This window comes from Polychytrium aggregatum (assembly GCF_025602895.1).
Source record: "Polychytrium aggregatum strain JEL109 chromosome Unknown BJ171scaffold_11, whole genome shotgun sequence".
In the NCBI taxonomy this organism is placed as follows: Eukaryota; Fungi; Chytridiomycota; class Chytridiomycetes; order Polychytriales; genus Polychytrium; species Polychytrium aggregatum.
In genome coordinates this window covers 981,523-999,110 of record NW_026516213.1, presented here as the reverse complement: position 1 = coordinate 999,110, position 17,588 = coordinate 981,523, and the positions used below count along the sequence as shown (strand labels likewise).

Here is a 17,588-nt window from a genome sequence, read left to right as displayed (position 1 = left end):
CTCAGGATGTGCGTCGACTATCGCGCACTAAACAAACAGACCATCAAGAACACCTACCCGTTGCCCAGGATCGACGAGTTGATGGATCGTCTGAGTGGAGCAAAGGTCTTTAGCAAGATAGACCTCCGCTCAGGCTACCATCAGATCCGCATCCACGAGGATGATGTCCACAAGACCGCCTTCAGGACTCGCTACGGACTGTACGAGTTCCTAGTGCTGCCGTTCGGATTGACGAACGCACCTGCCACGTTCATGCAGCTGATGAACGATGTGTTCCGCCAAGAGCTCGACAACTCTGTCATCGTGTACCTGGATGATATCCTTGTGTACAGCAAGGATGAAGCGACCCATGAAGGTCATGTCGCCCGCGTGCTGGCCAAGCTACGCGAGCACAAGTTGTATGCCAAACTGTCCAAGTGTGAGTTCTTCAAGAATCAAGTCCCGTTCCTGGGACACGTTGTCTCAGGAAGAGGAATCGAAGTCGACCCCGCCAAGGTCAAGTCTGTGGTCGAGTGGCCGCCGCTCGCATGCGTCTCTGACGTGCAGTCGTTTCTCGGTCTCGTCAACTACTACCGCCGATTCATCCCCGATCTGGCGCGCACTGCCGGTCCACTCACAGACCTACTCCGCAAAGAGTGCCCCTTCGTGTGGGACCACCCACAACGCCAAGCGTTCGAGACCCTCAAGCACGCCTTGACGAACGCTCCTGTCCTCGCTGTGTTCGACCCGAACACGGATGTCTCCGTGCACACCGACGCCTCCGACTTTGCGGTGGGAGCTGTTTTGATGCAGGAGGGAAGGCCCGTTGCCTTCGAGTCGCGCAAACTGTCCCAACACGAGATCAACTATCCCGTGCACGAGAAGGAGCAGCTTGCGATCATCTACGCGCTGCAGAAGTTCCGAGTGTACCTCCACGGTACCGCCAAGCCCTTCAAGATTGTGACGGACCACCAGTCACTGCGTTACCTCGACACCAAGAAGAACCTGAGCCGACGCCAAGCGCGATGGATGGAGTTCCTCGCCGAGTACAACTACGAGGTTGTATACCAGAAAGGCAAACTCAATGTGGTGCCTGACGCACTGTCCCGACGCCCCGACTACCAATTGGCGTCACTGTACGAGTCGACTGTCAGTGTCGACAACACGATGCTGGATGTTGTCCGAGACAACATCGCCAACGACAAACAGTTCGGAGAACTGTTCCGAAAGGTGTCTAAGCTCCCCAAGGACGACGAATCATCCGAGTACACAGTGCGTGATGGCCTGCTCCTCCTGAAGAAGGACAGCCGTGTCTGTGTGCCGGACATTCCGTCGTTGAAGACCAAGTTGCTCCAAGAGGTCCACGACTCGCCCCTCGCTGGACACTTTGGAGTCGAGAAGACATACGACCGACTGGCCAAAGTCGCATACTGGCCTGGAATGAAGCGCACCGTCGAGAAGTACATCGAGTCCTGCCATACCTGCAAGATGGTCAAGTCACGCACGACCCGAGAGCAAGGATTGCTGCAACCCCTGCCTGTTCCCGACCGCCCCTGGACCAGCATGTCCATGGATCTCATCACGCATCTACCGACGACCAAGTTGGACCACGATGCAATCGCTGTCTTTGTCGACAGGTTCAGCAAGATGGCACACTTTGTGCCGTGCCAGACGACATGCTCCGCGCCTGACCTTGCACTGCTGTTCTTCAAGCATGTGTTCAAGCACCACGGCCTCCCAAAGTCCATCGTCAGTGATCGAGACCCCCGATTCACCTCCTTGTTTTGGACAAGTCTGTTCGACCATCTCGGCACCAAGCTGAACATGTCAACCTCGCACCACCAACAAACGGATGGACAGTCCGAGCGGACGATCCGCACCCTCGAGCAATACCTGAGGACATACGCCTCGACCAGCCAAGACGACTGGGACATACAGCTGAGTCATGCAGAGTTTGCATACAACACCGCCAAGTCGAGCACAACTGGCTTGAGCCCCTTTGAGGCGCTCTACGGATTCCAGCCTGATGTTCCCACCTCCTTGACACTGACCGAGTCCACGGCTGGATTGCCTCCCAAACCAAGTGCCTTTGTCAAAGATCATCAAGTCCGACACAAGATGATCGCCGACGCGCTCACGGATGCGCAACAAGTGATGGCGAAGTACTACGACCGCCGACACCAGGATGTCTCCTTTGAAGTTGGAGACCTTGTCTACCTGGACGCCGACAACATCAAGGTCCCCGAAGCCCAGTCAAAGAAGTTGTTGCCCAAGTACCGAGGACCGTTCAAGATAGCGGCCCGACCCAGTCCCCTCAACTACCTGTTGGACTTGCCACCTGGAAGCAAGCTCCATCCTGTCTTCCATGTGTCCAAGCTGCGTCGCCACACGACCCGCAGTCCAGCACAGTTCCCCGACGCCGACGAAGGTGTCCCGGACGACGCACCACTGGAAGACGACCTCGGACAATACTATACTCAAGAATATGAAGTCGAAAGGATCGTGAGGCACAAGAAAGTGGCTGATGGGTCACTTCGGTTTTATGTCAAGTGGGTTGGTTACCCACACTCGGGCAACACATGGCAAACACTGGAGGACTTGTCCCATGCACCCGAGGAGCTGAGTAAATACGGTAAACACCTCGAGGAGCCCCAAATAAAGAGCACACGCAGGGCTCCTCGCAGGAAGCCTTCTTAAGTGTGGGAGTGTAGGAGATGGTATCTCCGACGCTGTGCTGCGCGTACTGCGCGTACTGCGCGGCGCAGTGGGTCGTGACCTGTGCTGCGCTTTGCGTTTTCACGCACCGCAGGCAGGCCACCGCAGGGTATACCTGCGGGTTGCCCCCGTTCCCCCCGTTTGTCTGGAGTTCGGTTTTATCGTGAATAAACGTAAGTGCTCCCCGAGCTCACCCGTCCGCTAGAGTAGCCTAGCACCGCCCTGTTCTGCCCCGTCCTGTCTTGTCTTGTACCCCCTCCCTCCCCGTCTTGCCCCAACGTCCCAGTAGTGGACGTTACAGGCTTGCTCGTGCCGAGCCGACTCCAGTCGTCGACTGGAAAGGCCGCACTGTCCGTGTTGGCCCTGACATTGTCCTGCAGGGCATGGCCTCACCCAACATGCCACCTCTCCTCTCAGCCATGCAATTCAAGAGGCTGATCAAGAAGGACACGTCGTTCCTCTGTGTCGTGCGTGAGGTCGACGACACCGACCAAGCCGGTCCCGGTCCCCCGCCTGTGGTGACCAAGCTGCTCGACGAGTACAAGGACGTATTCCCCGACCAGTTGCCACAATGCCTGCCACCCCAACGCACCGTCGATCATCGCATCGACATCGAACCAGGCTCGTCGCCTCCGTCAAGACCGACGTACCAACTGTCGCTGACGGAGATGGACGAACTCAAGCGCCAGTTGGATGACCTCCTCGCCCATGGGTTCATCCGCCCGAGCCAGTCACCGTATGGTGCACCAGTGCTCTTTGTCAAGAAGAAAGAAGGTGATCTCAGGATGTGCGTCGACTATCGCGCACTAAACAAACAGACCATCAAGAACACCTACCCGTTGCCCAGGATCGACGAGTTGATGGATCGTCTGAGTGGAGCAAAGGTCTTTAGCAAGATAGACCTCCGCTCAGGCTACCATCAGATCCGCATCCACGAGGATGATGTCCACAAGACCGCCTTCAGGACTCGCTACGGACTGTACGAGTTCCTAGTGCTGCCGTTCGGATTGACGAACGCACCTGCCACGTTCATGCAGCTGATGAACGATGTGTTCCGCCAAGAGCTCGACAACTCTGTCATCGTGTACCTGGATGATATCCTTGTGTACAGCAAGGATGAAGCGACCCATGAAGGTCATGTCGCCCGCGTGCTGGCCAAGCTACGCGAGCACAAGTTGTATGCCAAACTGTCCAAGTGTGAGTTCTTCAAGAATCAAGTCCCGTTCCTGGGACACGTTGTCTCAGGAAGAGGAATCGAAGTCGACCCCGCCAAGGTCAAGTCTGTGGTCGAGTGGCCGCCGCTCGCATGCGTCTCTGACGTGCAGTCGTTTCTCGGTCTCGTCAACTACTACCGCCGATTCATCCCCGATCTGGCGCGCACTGCCGGTCCACTCACAGACCTACTCCGCAAAGAGTGCCCCTTCGTGTGGGACCACCCACAACGCCAAGCGTTCGAGACCCTCAAGCACGCCTTGACGAACGCTCCTGTCCTCGCTGTGTTCGACCCGAACACGGATGTCTCCGTGCACACCGACGCCTCCGACTTTGCGGTGGGAGCTGTTTTGATGCAGGAGGGAAGGCCCGTTGCCTTCGAGTCGCGCAAACTGTCCCAACACGAGATCAACTATCCCGTGCACGAGAAGGAGCAGCTTGCGATCATCTACGCGCTGCAGAAGTTCCGAGTGTACCTCCACGGTACCGCCAAGCCCTTCAAGATTGTGACGGACCACCAGTCACTGCGTTACCTCGACACCAAGAAGAACCTGAGCCGACGCCAAGCGCGATGGATGGAGTTCCTCGCCGAGTACAACTACGAGGTTGTATACCAGAAAGGCAAACTCAATGTGGTGCCTGACGCACTGTCCCGACGCCCCGACTACCAATTGGCGTCACTGTACGAGTCGACTGTCAGTGTCGACAACACGATGCTGGATGTTGTCCGAGACAACATCGCCAACGACAAACAGTTCGGAGAACTGTTCCGAAAGGTGTCTAAGCTCCCCAAGGACGACGAATCATCCGAGTACACAGTGCGTGATGGCCTGCTCCTCCTGAAGAAGGACAGCCGTGTCTGTGTGCCGGACATTCCGTCGTTGAAGACCAAGTTGCTCCAAGAGGTCCACGACTCGCCCCTCGCTGGACACTTTGGAGTCGAGAAGACATACGACCGACTGGCCAAAGTCGCATACTGGCCTGGAATGAAGCGCACCGTCGAGAAGTACATCGAGTCCTGCCATACCTGCAAGATGGTCAAGTCACGCACGACCCGAGAGCAAGGATTGCTGCAACCCCTGCCTGTTCCCGACCGCCCCTGGACCAGCATGTCCATGGATCTCATCACGCATCTACCGACGACCAAGTTGGACCACGATGCAATCGCTGTCTTTGTCGACAGGTTCAGCAAGATGGCACACTTTGTGCCGTGCCAGACGACATGCTCCGCGCCTGACCTTGCACTGCTGTTCTTCAAGCATGTGTTCAAGCACCACGGCCTCCCAAAGTCCATCGTCAGTGATCGAGACCCCCGATTCACCTCCTTGTTTTGGACAAGTCTGTTCGACCATCTCGGCACCAAGCTGAACATGTCAACCTCGCACCACCAACAAACGGATGGACAGTCCGAGCGGACGATCCGCACCCTCGAGCAATACCTGAGGACATACGCCTCGACCAGCCAAGACGACTGGGACATACAGCTGAGTCATGCAGAGTTTGCATACAACACCGCCAAGTCGAGCACAACTGGCTTGAGCCCCTTTGAGGCGCTCTACGGATTCCAGCCTGATGTTCCCACCTCCTTGACACTGACCGAGTCCACGGCTGGATTGCCTCCCAAACCAAGTGCCTTTGTCAAAGATCATCAAGTCCGACACAAGATGATCGCCGACGCGCTCACGGATGCGCAACAAGTGATGGCGAAGTACTACGACCGCCGACACCAGGATGTCTCCTTTGAAGTTGGAGACCTTGTCTACCTGGACGCCGACAACATCAAGGTCCCCGAAGCCCAGTCAAAGAAGTTGTTGCCCAAGTACCGAGGACCGTTCAAGATAGCGGCCCGACCCAGTCCCCTCAACTACCTGTTGGACTTGCCACCTGGAAGCAAGCTCCATCCTGTCTTCCATGTGTCCAAGCTGCGTCGCCACACGACCCGCAGTCCAGCACAGTTCCCCGACGCCGACGAAGGTGTCCCGGACGACGCACCACTGGAAGACGACCTCGGACAATACTATACTCAAGAATATGAAGTCGAAAGGATCGTGAGGCACAAGAAAGTGGCTGATGGGTCACTTCGGTTTTATGTCAAGTGGGTTGGTTACCCACACTCGGGCAACACATGGCAAACACTGGAGGACTTGTCCCATGCACCCGAGGAGCTGAGTAAATACGGTAAACACCTCGAGGAGCCCCAAATAAAGAGCACACGCAGGGCTCCTCGCAGGAAGCCTTCTTAAGTGTGGGAGTGTAGGAGATGGTATCTCCGACGCTGTGCTGCGCGTACTGCGCGTACTGCGCGGCGCAGTGGGTCGTGACCTGTGCTGCGCTTTGCGTTTTCACGCACCGCAGGCAGGCCACCGCAGGGTATACCTGCGGGTTGCCCCCGTTCCCCCCGTTTGTCTGGAGTTCGGTTTTATCGTGAATAAACGTAAGTGCTTCCCGAGCTCACCCGTCCGCTAGAGTAGCCTAGCACCGCCCTGTTCTGCCCTGTCCTGTCTTGTCTTGTACCCCCTCCCTCCCCGTCTTGCCCCAACGTCCCAGTAGTGGACGTTACAAAAACAAGACGAGGATTTCCGATGCTACCATGTAACGTCCACTACTGGGACGTTGGGGCAAGACGGGGAGGGAGGGGGTACAAGACAAGACAGGACGGGGCAGAACAGGGCGGTGCTAGGCTACTCTAGCGGACGGGTGAGCTCGGGGAGCACTTACGTTTATTCACGATAAAACCGAACTCCAGACAAACGGGGGGAACGGGGGCAACCCGCAGGTATACCCTGCGGTGGCCTGCCTGCGGTGCGTGAAAACGCAAAGCGCAGCACAGGTCACGACCCACTGCGCCGCGCAGTACGCGCAGTACGCGCAGCACAGCGTCGGAGATACCATCTCCTACACCGCTCTTGCCCTCATTGATCCTGCCTTTGCGGATCTCCATAAACTCTCTCTTATCCCTCTTTCTACTCCTTACTCCGTTTCCCTTGCTGATGGCTCTTCGGCCGGTTTCATTCGTTTCCAAACCGTGCCTTTGACTCTGACCATTGGTTCCCACACCGAGTCGATTTCGTTTCTTGTGACTCGACTCTCCACCACTCCCATCACTCTTGGTCTTCCCTGGATGCGCTTGCACAATCCAGTTGTTAATTGGAAGTCCCTCTCCCTTTCATTCTCCGATCCCTCTTGCCTTGCTGATGGACACATCCTCGCGGATGTCTCTGCTTCTTCCTTGGACACTTCGTCCCCTTCCGGCTCTTCGCCTCCCCCTTCGGGCACTTCGCCTTTGACTCTTCCTCCCTTCGGTCCTTTCATTACACCGATTCCCTCCTCTGGCACTTCGCCTTCCCTTTCTTCCCGCCTTGACTCTGCTTCGCTTTCTGAAGAGCCAACGGCTTTATCTTCACACGACATTGAGCTCGTTAATGCGGCGAGTCTTCTCCGTCTTGCACGAGAAGACAAGCTCGACATTTTCGCTGCCCAAATGGATATCCGTCCTCCTTCGCCGGAGACGTATCCTACGGTGTCGATAAGGTCCGTGCTCACGACGAAGGTGTATGCCGAGTCTGGCACCCCCGTTGACTCTCGAGGTGTCCCACTCAAATACAATGAGTTTGGCGACGTTTTCAGCCTCAAGTCTGACCCTCCTTCTTCCTTGCCTCCTCACCGTCCGTATGACTTGTCCATTGAGTTTGTACGGACCGAGGATGGAAAGGAACCTCGTTTGCCAAAGCCGGGGAAAGTCTATCCTTTGTCCCCGGCCGAGGAATCTGCTCTTTCGGAGTATCTGACCAACGCCCTCGCACGTGGTTGGATCTCCAAATCCTCTTCTCCCGTTGGTGCTCCCTGCTTCTTCGTGAAGAAGCCCAATGGTGGTCTTCGCCTTTGCGTCGACTACCGGGGCCTCAATGCCATCACGAAGAAGAATCGTTACCCTCTTCCCCTCTTCCAGGATCTTCTTGATAAACTTTCTTCTGCCCGCGTCTTCTCACACCTTGACCTTCCTGATGCTTACCACTTGGTTCGTGTCAAGAAGGGCGATGAGTGGAAGACTGCTTTTGTTTGTAAATCTGGCTCATTTGAGTACAACGTTATCCCCTTTGGTCTTTCGAATGCCCCCGCTGCTTTCCAGTTTTTTATGAACGACATCTTCTCGGACCTCCTTGGTGTCTGTGTTGTCATTTATCTTGACGACATCCTGATCTTCTCAAAAGATCCCCAGGAGCATGAGGAGCATGTTAAGCTTGTTCTTTCTCGCCTTCGTGAACACTCCCTTAAGGTCAATCCGGCCAAGTGTTCTTTTGACCTTTCTGAAGTTGACTTTCTCGGCATGATCATTTCTGCCGATGGCATCAAAATGGACCCTGCCAAGGTCGAGGCCGTTTCTCTTTGGCCTGTTCCCTCTTCTGCTCGCGATATCCAAGTTTTTATTGGTTTCGCAAACTTTTACCGCCGCTTCGTCAAGGACTTTTCCGCACTTGCTCGTCCTTTGACTTCCCTCACCACCAAATCCTCCACCTTCTCTTGGTCTCCCGAGGCCCAAGAGGCTTTTGATTCTCTTAAACATTCATTCACTTCCGCTCCTATCCTTCGATACTTTGATTTCTCTAAACCCGCTGTCATTGAGCCCGATGCTTCTGATTTTGCTTTGGGTGCCGTCCTTTCTCAGTTTGACCCTGACGGCGCTCTTCACCCCGTTGCATTTCACTCTCGGCAATTCCGTCCTGCCGAGGTGAACTATGACACTCACGACAAAGAGCTCCTCGCCATTGTCGATTCCTTTACTGCCTGGCGTCATTACTTAATGGCTGCCGACCCAGACCATCCCACTCTTGTTTTCTCTGATCATCAGAACCTTACCCGGTTCACTTCCGCTTCCCAACTTTCTCGCCGCCAGTTCCGGTGGGCCCAATTCCTTTCTGATTTTGCTTTTCGCATTTACCACCGTCCTGGTCGCCTCAACACCAAAGCCGATGCTCTCAGTCGCCGTTCTGACTTTGAGATAAAGCCTGGTGACTCCCTCCACTCCACCAACTTCCTTCAGCTGTTCGAGTCTATTTCTCTCGACAGCATCACTGTTATCGGCTCGAATCCCGACTTTCTTTCCGAGATTCGAGCTGCCACCCTTTCTTGTTCCCTTCTTTCTGACTTTAACGCCAAACGTCTTGATGGTGATTACTCCTTCCGTGACGGTCTCCTTTACTTTAAAGACCTGATCGTTGTCCCTTCCCCCGAGCTCCAGCTCAAAGTGTTTGAGCAACGTCACTGCTCCGCTGCCGCTGGTCACTTTGGTCTTGCCAAGACCGTTGAGCTCATCTCCCGGGACTTTCACTGGCCCCGGCTTCGTAAGTCTGTGCGTCGCTTCATTGCTAATTGTGAAGCGTGCCAGCGAGCCAAGCCGTCCCGTCACTCCCCTTATGGTTTACTTCACCCTCTCCCCGTTCCTTCCGAACGTTGGTGGGACCTGTCGATGGACTTCATCACGGATCTCCCACCTTCGAACGGTTTTGACTCCATCTTCGTGGTTAAGGACCGCCTGTCCAAACAAGCACACTTTGTGCCCACCACGAAGACGGTTACAGGCGAGCAAACCGCCGAACTCTTCCTCTCCCACATCTTCCGCTTGCATGGTTGTCCCCGGTCTATTGTTTCGGACCGAGGAACTCAGTTTACTTCGGCCTTCTGGAGGCGCTTCAATGAGCTTCTGAAGACGAAGATTTCCCTTTCTTCTGCCTTCCACCCCGAGACCGACGGTTCGACCGAGGTTCTCAACCAGGTCATCGAGCAGTATTTGCGTATCCACTGCAATTACCTGCAAGACGACTGGACCCTTCACCTTCCCCTTGCCGAGTTCACTTACAACAACTCGGAAAACACTTCCACTGGCATGACTCCCTTCTTTGCAGTCCATGGCCATCACCCCATTTTCGATCCCTCTATCATTCGTGATCCCTCTGTTGTGCCCTCTGCCGAAGAACGTGTCGACCGACTTCAGACCGTTCTCGAGGATCTCAAGGCCAACCTCCGGGTTGCCCAAGAGTCCTACACTGTGCAGGCCAACAAATCCCGTCTCCCCACTCCCGACATCTCCGTTGGCGACCTCGTTTTTCTTGATCGTCGCCACATCCGCACCCTTCGTCCCTCCAACAAGCTTGACCAGAAAAAGCTTGGCCCCTTTAAAGTTCTTCGCCGCATCAACCCCGTTGCCTTTGAACTTAAACTCCCTTCCACACTCAAAGTTCACCCCGTTTTCCATGTATCCCTCCTTGAACCCCGAACGAAGGACATTGTTCCCGAGTTCACCCAACCCGAACCACCTCCCATTCTTGTTGACTCCCAGGAAGAGTTTGAGGTCGAGACTGTTCTCGATTCTCGGCTCTTCCGTGGTCGCTTACAGTACTTGGTTCAGTGGAAGGGCTATTCCGAGACTGACCGGTCTTGGGAGCCCGCTGCCAATGTTTCCCACGCCACTGATCTTGTTGCTGACTTCCACCTTCGCTATCCCTCAAAGCCGAAGGCGACGCCCGGAGTTCGTCGCTAAGGAAGGGGATGATGTTAGGGATAGCTCCTGCTTGTTCCCCACTTTGACTGCACACTTGGCTGTTCTTTTGCCTTTCTGTTTGTTTGTGTGTAGCTTTGCAGTTCCCCTCCAATTTTCCGCCCTTTGCCTGTCTTTTACGCTCCTTCCGCACTTCCGTTTTCCCGCGCTGCTCCGCTTCCTTTGTCATCTTCGCACGCGCCGGTTTGTTTGTGCACGCGCTTCGCTACGATTGGTTGCAATTCGGCTACCGGTCATGTGTCCCCCCACCGGTGACTCATGACCTGCCTGACCGCCCCGATCTCTTGTTCATCTCGCATGCATTTGCCCCAACCTTATACTTGACCAATCCGCTTCTTGGACGTTGAGTCACATTGCTTCGCCTTTGCACGTTTCTCCTGCCAGGTGCTTCGCTTTTGCTTGCGCCTCTCTCGCTTTGGTTCTCTGCCTGTCTCGGTGGTCCTTCTCGGCCCTCGTTCGTGCATCGCCCCCTTCGCCCTGCTCGATCGCCCACTTTTCCCTCCCTTGGCCGCCCTTCGCTGCCAAGTCCGGACTTGTCTATAAATAGCCTGACCCCCGCGATGTGTAGTCGAACCTCAGCGTTCAAAATAGGACTAAATAAAGTGCCTTCTACTTTATTCTCTGAGTGTTCCTCACGTCTCATTTCGAGACTAGTCTTATCTTGAACGGATCTTTGCTTCCCTCGCTCCCTCTCCGAGTCCACTTCGGACTTTACCCTTGCTTTCCCTGAGCTCACTTCGAGCTCACTTCTTCTTTTGCCGTTGAGTCCCCCTCGGACTCTAACAGTCAAACATCCAAAACATTCGAACACTTTTGGAAGCCACTGTATCTTCTGCTTGTCAATACAATTCGTGCTTGTCTGTTGTCCATTTGTGCATCGCTCCATTACATCGACCGCCCAGTAATAGGATCTCCTTCGCCTGTTCGTTACACCTTGGTCGTGTCGCAGCCAGAACAAAAAAAGAAACTCCCAAACAGGGAATCGAACCCTGGTCGCCCGCGTGACAGGCGGGAGTACTAGCCACTATACTATTTGGGATTTTCCGCATCGGGGAATCGAACCCCGGCCGTCTCGGTGAGAGCGAGAAATCCTAGCCACTGGACCAATGCGGATTTTGATGCTGGGATGCCCATACATTCAGAATCTGGACGAGGCGAGAATCGAACTCGCGGCCTTGGGATTATGAGACCCACGCGCTGCCGACTGCGCTACCCATCCTCCTTGCCGCCTTGATCTAAAAATGTCCCATTCCATCATTGCAACTGATTCTTATCAAAATCTGCCCTTTCTTTTTTCTCGAACTAGCGATCCGTTGTCTGTTAAGAAGATGATGGCCCTCCCTTTTTCTGATATATACAATAAGACTCCATGAAATTTGATGTCTATTGCAGGCGCTTGAAAATGGCAAGAAGACCCAATTCTGACCACATCGATGCCGGTGAAATTAGTCACCCAAGCCAGAGGATTGCCCCTCTGGCGGGTTGAAATCCCTCTCCCAAACCTGACGGAGCGCGCGGAAAATCCAGAGTCAAGAGTTTCAAATTTTCTATGAATAGAAAACATATGTTGGAATTTTTCCAGGCCAATGCCATCCTCATGAAGTATTGGCAACCCGCAACAATCCATGAAAGCATCACGCATATCAACTTGCAATCGACGCACTCCCAAAACTGGCTCGAGCACCTGCAAGGCCACCTCATCACTGAACAAGAAAGGCGAAAAGTATGATGCACCAGACGCAAACGAATTCTACACAGCAGACCAATGATCTGGCTGGATGTCATGGTGGTGTTGGATGACAATGCAAGCCCAATGTCTTTCGTGGGTAACAATCCCCCAACCCTCCACGCACGACACTTGGAGCTTGACTAAATAATCCATAGGTATTTTCAGCACACATATAGACATGAAGGTCGCAGCTGTAGATTTCAAACTGTCACTAGATGAATGGGTTCGGCAAACTTAGCATTTCCGTCCCTCCGCAAATGGGTCCCGCTGAATAGAGAGCTACAACATTAGGGACTATGTGTCAGGAACTAGACACGGGAAAACAGGAGTATCAATGGCAGTGTGACATCATCCCCACGAGGATCTCGCATATCCGTCCACTTTTAACCCCACGTCACACGGGTCCTGATTCGTGACCGAGGGGCTCAAGACAGTCCGAACCGGGAATTTGAAGATAAACATTCGATCTGTGGTCGGAAGAATTACTCAAGGAACACGAGTGGTGTTCCCACCGGGCAAAAGGGTCGACTTCCCTTAAATATTAGCGTAGACCCTTAGCCCCATTCGATCTCAAATATATCTCTATTGGTTTTTATCTATTGCTTGCATCATGGGTGATTACAGGCAGGGACAGGAGAGCGGAGATCAGACTGGGGCAGGTGTTGGAAAAGAGAATAACGCTCGTTTATTGGGTGTTATAATTCACTAGCGCTCATCCAAGAGGAGCGCGGAGCGGTTTATTTAAACCTATGGCTCTTCGTGCTTCGGAGGCTATATTAAAACTCCGCCCCAGGTTTCCCACGCGTCATGAATCATGACCGAGCGGCTATGGAGGGCGGGTCGTGGATGACGCGTCGCGATTGGCGACTGTGTTTATAACACAAGGCCTAGTGAGGGGGTCGAGGTGCGAGGAACGGGATCTGTGACGAACCGGCGTGTTCTTCACATAGCTCGTGCACGGATAGAGCGACGCAACGTGGGAACCTCAGCCCGGCGCCCCGCACTGTGGCGACCCTTAAGGGTCGCCACATGTTCGAGGCGTGTGAGCGCCGGAATGCTCGGGCGCGCGTGCGTTTCCGCGGCTGCCTCCACCGGCCGCCTCTGTCAAGAACTGGGGGCTTGGACTAGGGTCAGGGATCGAGGATAAAAACGAGGAGAGTGATCATCTTTATTGGGTGATTATTCACTTGGTGCTCCTCCTCGGCCAGCGAGCTATTTAGCTGGCAGAGGTGGAGCCCCTCCGATCAAACAAAGAACCTCGCCCATGGAGGCCTAGAATGGGGCGAGGGGTAATAATTGGCAGAGCCCCTGTGTGAGAAAGGGGTGGCAGGCCGAGATGTTGTGGTCCGGCTGGCCAAGGCAGTGCTCGGCTTGCCCGACATTGGCCAGCCGTCCAGCCAAAACAAAACTGACTTGCGAAGGTAGAGGAGAGACGACAGCGGAGCGCAGAGACGAGATGGCCGAGCGAGGAGGGATTCGTTACATCTCACAAGCCAACGCTTTCAACCTCCGCTAGCTACAACTCAAGCATAAACCCGAATTTGTTTCAGTTCTTCTAATCACAATTTTCTTCGGCGACTCCTCAAACCTCTCACTCTCAAATTCAACAGAAAAAAAAGAAACCGTATCCTTGGACATTACTGAGAAATTGAAACCGAACACCCCTCATGATTCGGAATTTGGTAGTATTCGTACCAATCAACTCGCCCATCGACGCTTTCATTTCCCCATAGCCATTCTGGTCAGCAGTAGCTACTGTCCGAATTACGTGGATGCACTTGGAGCTTTCAAGTGGGAAATTTGTAGAAAATACTACTGCTCACTCATCCCTGGAGCCACAATCGGATATCACCTAATATCAGAGGTAGAGGACAAAAATATCTCATCATCAGCGTAGAAAATCGCTCAGTCATATTTGCGCCAACGGAGCTTCACAAGAAGTCATCTACGAAGGGAGCAACGTCCCAGCATAGTGTCCCGAGGTCCTACACAAATAGCGAGTTTAGTATGCAGGCACTCGCTTAAAAGTTAGAACATAGCCAAAGATCTCCCGGAAGCAACGGAATAGCCTTTCTTAACGAGGATTATAAATGATCAAAATAGCATAGCCAAGGCATTTACCCTGCCAAGCAAGATTTGCTCCGAATATGGCGAGGAGTTCGAGTTTTCTTTGTGTATTATCTCTTTGGGTCACTTACTATCCATCAGGATCATAAGTCCGTTTGTATATCGCACTACTCATAAGAGAAAAATGCCGGAATTTCGATCATTGGGTTAACTTATATTCATTTACCACCTAGCAACAAACCACTCAATACCAAGATTTTAAACCCATATAATATATTCGAGCTAATTATAAATTAATAATAAAATAAATAATAATAAAAATAATAATGATAATAACCCCCCTGAAAAGCACTTAGAGTAGAATGGGAGGGGTGTAGAATATATGCTTTTCAAGATACTTAACCCAGTCACATATACATAATTGGTCCGGAGCGGGTTGATACGTCCAGATACAATATCGGGGTCGTAATCAGAGGAACTTAGGTTTGTCCCAAGGAATAAGAGCTAAATACCCGATTTCAGAAAATGAGTTAATGAGGTGGAGTACAGTAAATCTCATCCGCATGAGGAGTTCTGTTATGAACCGACACTGGCGGGAGCGTGTCACAGCGCATCCCATAACCGCGCGCATCGCCGTACGACATGTATCTATAAATCCCACGCTCACTCCACGACCGGCGAGTTCCCCTTGCTCATGATTATTCTTGCTCTGATAGTTGTAATAAATTTCCTTCAAGCATATTGGCATTTCCTCTCACCGCACCTTCTCAAACAGGTTCACCGCGTCAAGAGACTAACGGACCAAGATCGACGAGGACGACTACCCCGGATACAGGTCCAGAACAAAGTAAATATTTGCATTCAAACCAAAGGCTGGCGTAACGCTATCGAGTACGGATGAAGTTTTGGCGAATTCAATATCACTGCAACCATAACCACCATCAAGCGCACCAGGGACGTCGCCAAAGTATCTCGTCCATGATGACAGAAAGCATCTTAAAGATGATCAACACCATAAAACACCAATCAAAATATTTGAGCAGCATTAAAATCGAAACGTAACCGTACACCGCCTAAATAGATCATACCAAGAGGCTAGAATCATGCTTGAATACAGCTACAACCTTAGCTTTGCTACCATGCAAGAGACGTATTATATGCCACGAATTCTTAGAAAGAGTAGCAAGGCGATGGGGGAAATCCTGTATGCGTGGAAACAATATATTATCGTGTGTAGGATAATGAAGATGACTTCGGACAAGGAGAACTAATCGGGATAGGAGCATGTAGTATGGAATCACGAATCGGTGGCGGATGGTGGGTGGCGGGTGACGGGACCTGCTACCACCAACGTTGTTCTGAAATAGACCAGGGCGTTGGGAATTATAATTGTATATAAAGTTAGAGAGTCCAAAACGTCTCATAATGTAATTAAACAAAAAACGTTGAGAGGCACGGCCCTTATTAGAGAACAGCTAAACAACTCTCCCCCCCCACCGAAGATTTTACTGACTTCTCAGGTGAACTCAACTATGCAAGCGCGTGGATCAAGTTCCGAGGCATTATTTCTGCATTTGTTATTTGCGTGGTTTCAAAATGTTGTACACACTTACCTCTGGATATCAGAGGCCCTGAATAAGACCTCACTCAGCATTTTTTGTTCAAAATAGCAAGAAAGCAATCGAAAGCAGAACTCTACTGGACCTTGAATTGTTAAGGAGGACATGTGGTGAGGAAGTGGGCCTGTATGTGTGAAAGGTAATATATTATGGCAGGTATAACAAAAACAATCGCGAACAAAAGGCGGATGCTGGGCGGGGGTTGGGTGTGGGAGATTAGGAACATGTTGCACAGCGGTGCGCGCGAATGATGGCGCGCTGGGACTTGTTCCTGCCAATGTTGGTTCATGACATAAATCATAACCGACGACTTTAGCGCACGATTCGGAGCGTCCCCCGAGATTCCATATACTGAATGCCGCAAGACCTCACTCTGCGAAACAGACGGTAAAGGTCCCGATCGTACAGGCACCAATCATTGTAGTGTCAAATTGTTTATGGCTTCGGTCAATTCATCGAGTCGTCAGTCCTCCTAAAGCCTGATTTTTCTGGCTCAGTTGATTCAGAGACCTAAATAAGTCAGAAATTACTTACAGAAAAAAAAAAAACAAACAAGCTGCTGCATCAACCAAAATTCGGCAGAGATGGTCCTGCAGGCACGGGTCACAACCTACCCACAGCCCTGCTCGGACTCGTCTGTGAAAATTGAGGAGCGAGAGGACTCCCATCCTCTTCCTAGAAAAATAACAACAACAGCATGCCATTTTACTACGATATGATTACGCCGATAAATGATAGACAATTGGAAATTTTGAAATCCGTTCCCTCTGAAAGAGTATATAGGTCCGTGGCAGAAGCCAAGGTACTCACGGAGGAGGGATAAACCGTGACAGTGTGAGCCAAGAATCGTCTCAGATACCGACTCAAACACGACTAAGGTGGATTTACACATCACCGTCTCTCGGGCTATTGCCAGACAGCTCCACAGTTTCTCATGGGATGCGCATGAATTGGAATGGCTTTAAACGACGGAACGAAAGTCAACTACCTTCGCTATATGAGAGCGGAGTGGATCGAAAGAGCTGCAGCCAATTGCCATACAATTTCCTCGCCAAACAGTCGATCCAGAAAGAAACGGAACAGTCGCTTCCTGGCTTCAGAGGCCTGACGCCTATTGAACTTCCATATGCTCCAGTGAGCAAGCCATGCGACGGTTTCTCGTCCTGGTTGGCAATCTCTCCGTGAAGTGCATCCACTCCACTCTCTGGACAGTTCCATGGTGGATCGATATCAAGATACTCGGTCTTCTCGAGTCGCTTGGCTTCCCAACAATGTGAGCATACCTGGGATGTGTTGAACTCGTTCACCGAGCACACATGGATCTTGGAGACGGATCGGTCTGGTGGTCGTCTCTGGTGGTGTATGAACTGCTCAAAGTATTTGGCGAACCTGAGTCTCCTGGGACTGGATGCATATCCCTTCCCCTGTTTCCAGGATGCATTTCCAAAGGCAATCACCACTTCGGTCTCCTTTGGTGCCTGGTCGATGACTTGTTTGCACATCTCGTGGACGGTGCGCTTTCGCTTGACGGGAGCCATCTGTGCGAGAGAGAAGCGACGATGGATGGTTCTGTCCTTGGCAAGAGTGCGAAAGTCGATGGTGTGACCAAAGGTCGTGGCCAGTGCGGGATGGTTTGAGGCAACAAAATACCCTCTCAACGACTAAAATCCCGTTTTTATTGGACTGCCTGTAAACAGCTGATAGCAAACCC

At 52.5% G+C, this 17,588-nt stretch overlaps 3 non-coding genes across 3 annotated transcripts; all 3 read right to left on the bottom strand.

The window, feature by feature from the left end:
• Nucleotides 1-11,429: 11,429 nt before the first annotated feature.
• On the bottom strand, nucleotides 11,430-11,501 carry BJ171DRAFT_t94. Its single transcript has one exon. It is a non-coding gene; the product is annotated as a tRNA-Asp (tRNA).
• Nucleotides 11,502-11,503: 2 nt separating this feature from the next.
• BJ171DRAFT_t93 lies at nucleotides 11,504-11,575 on the bottom strand. The gene has a single exon. It is a non-coding gene; the product is annotated as a tRNA-Glu (tRNA).
• Nucleotides 11,576-11,608: 33 nt separating this feature from the next.
• Nucleotides 11,609-11,681, bottom strand: BJ171DRAFT_t92. Its single transcript has one exon. It is a non-coding gene; the product is annotated as a tRNA-Met (tRNA).
• Between the last annotated feature and the right edge of the window lie 5,907 nt (nucleotides 11,682-17,588).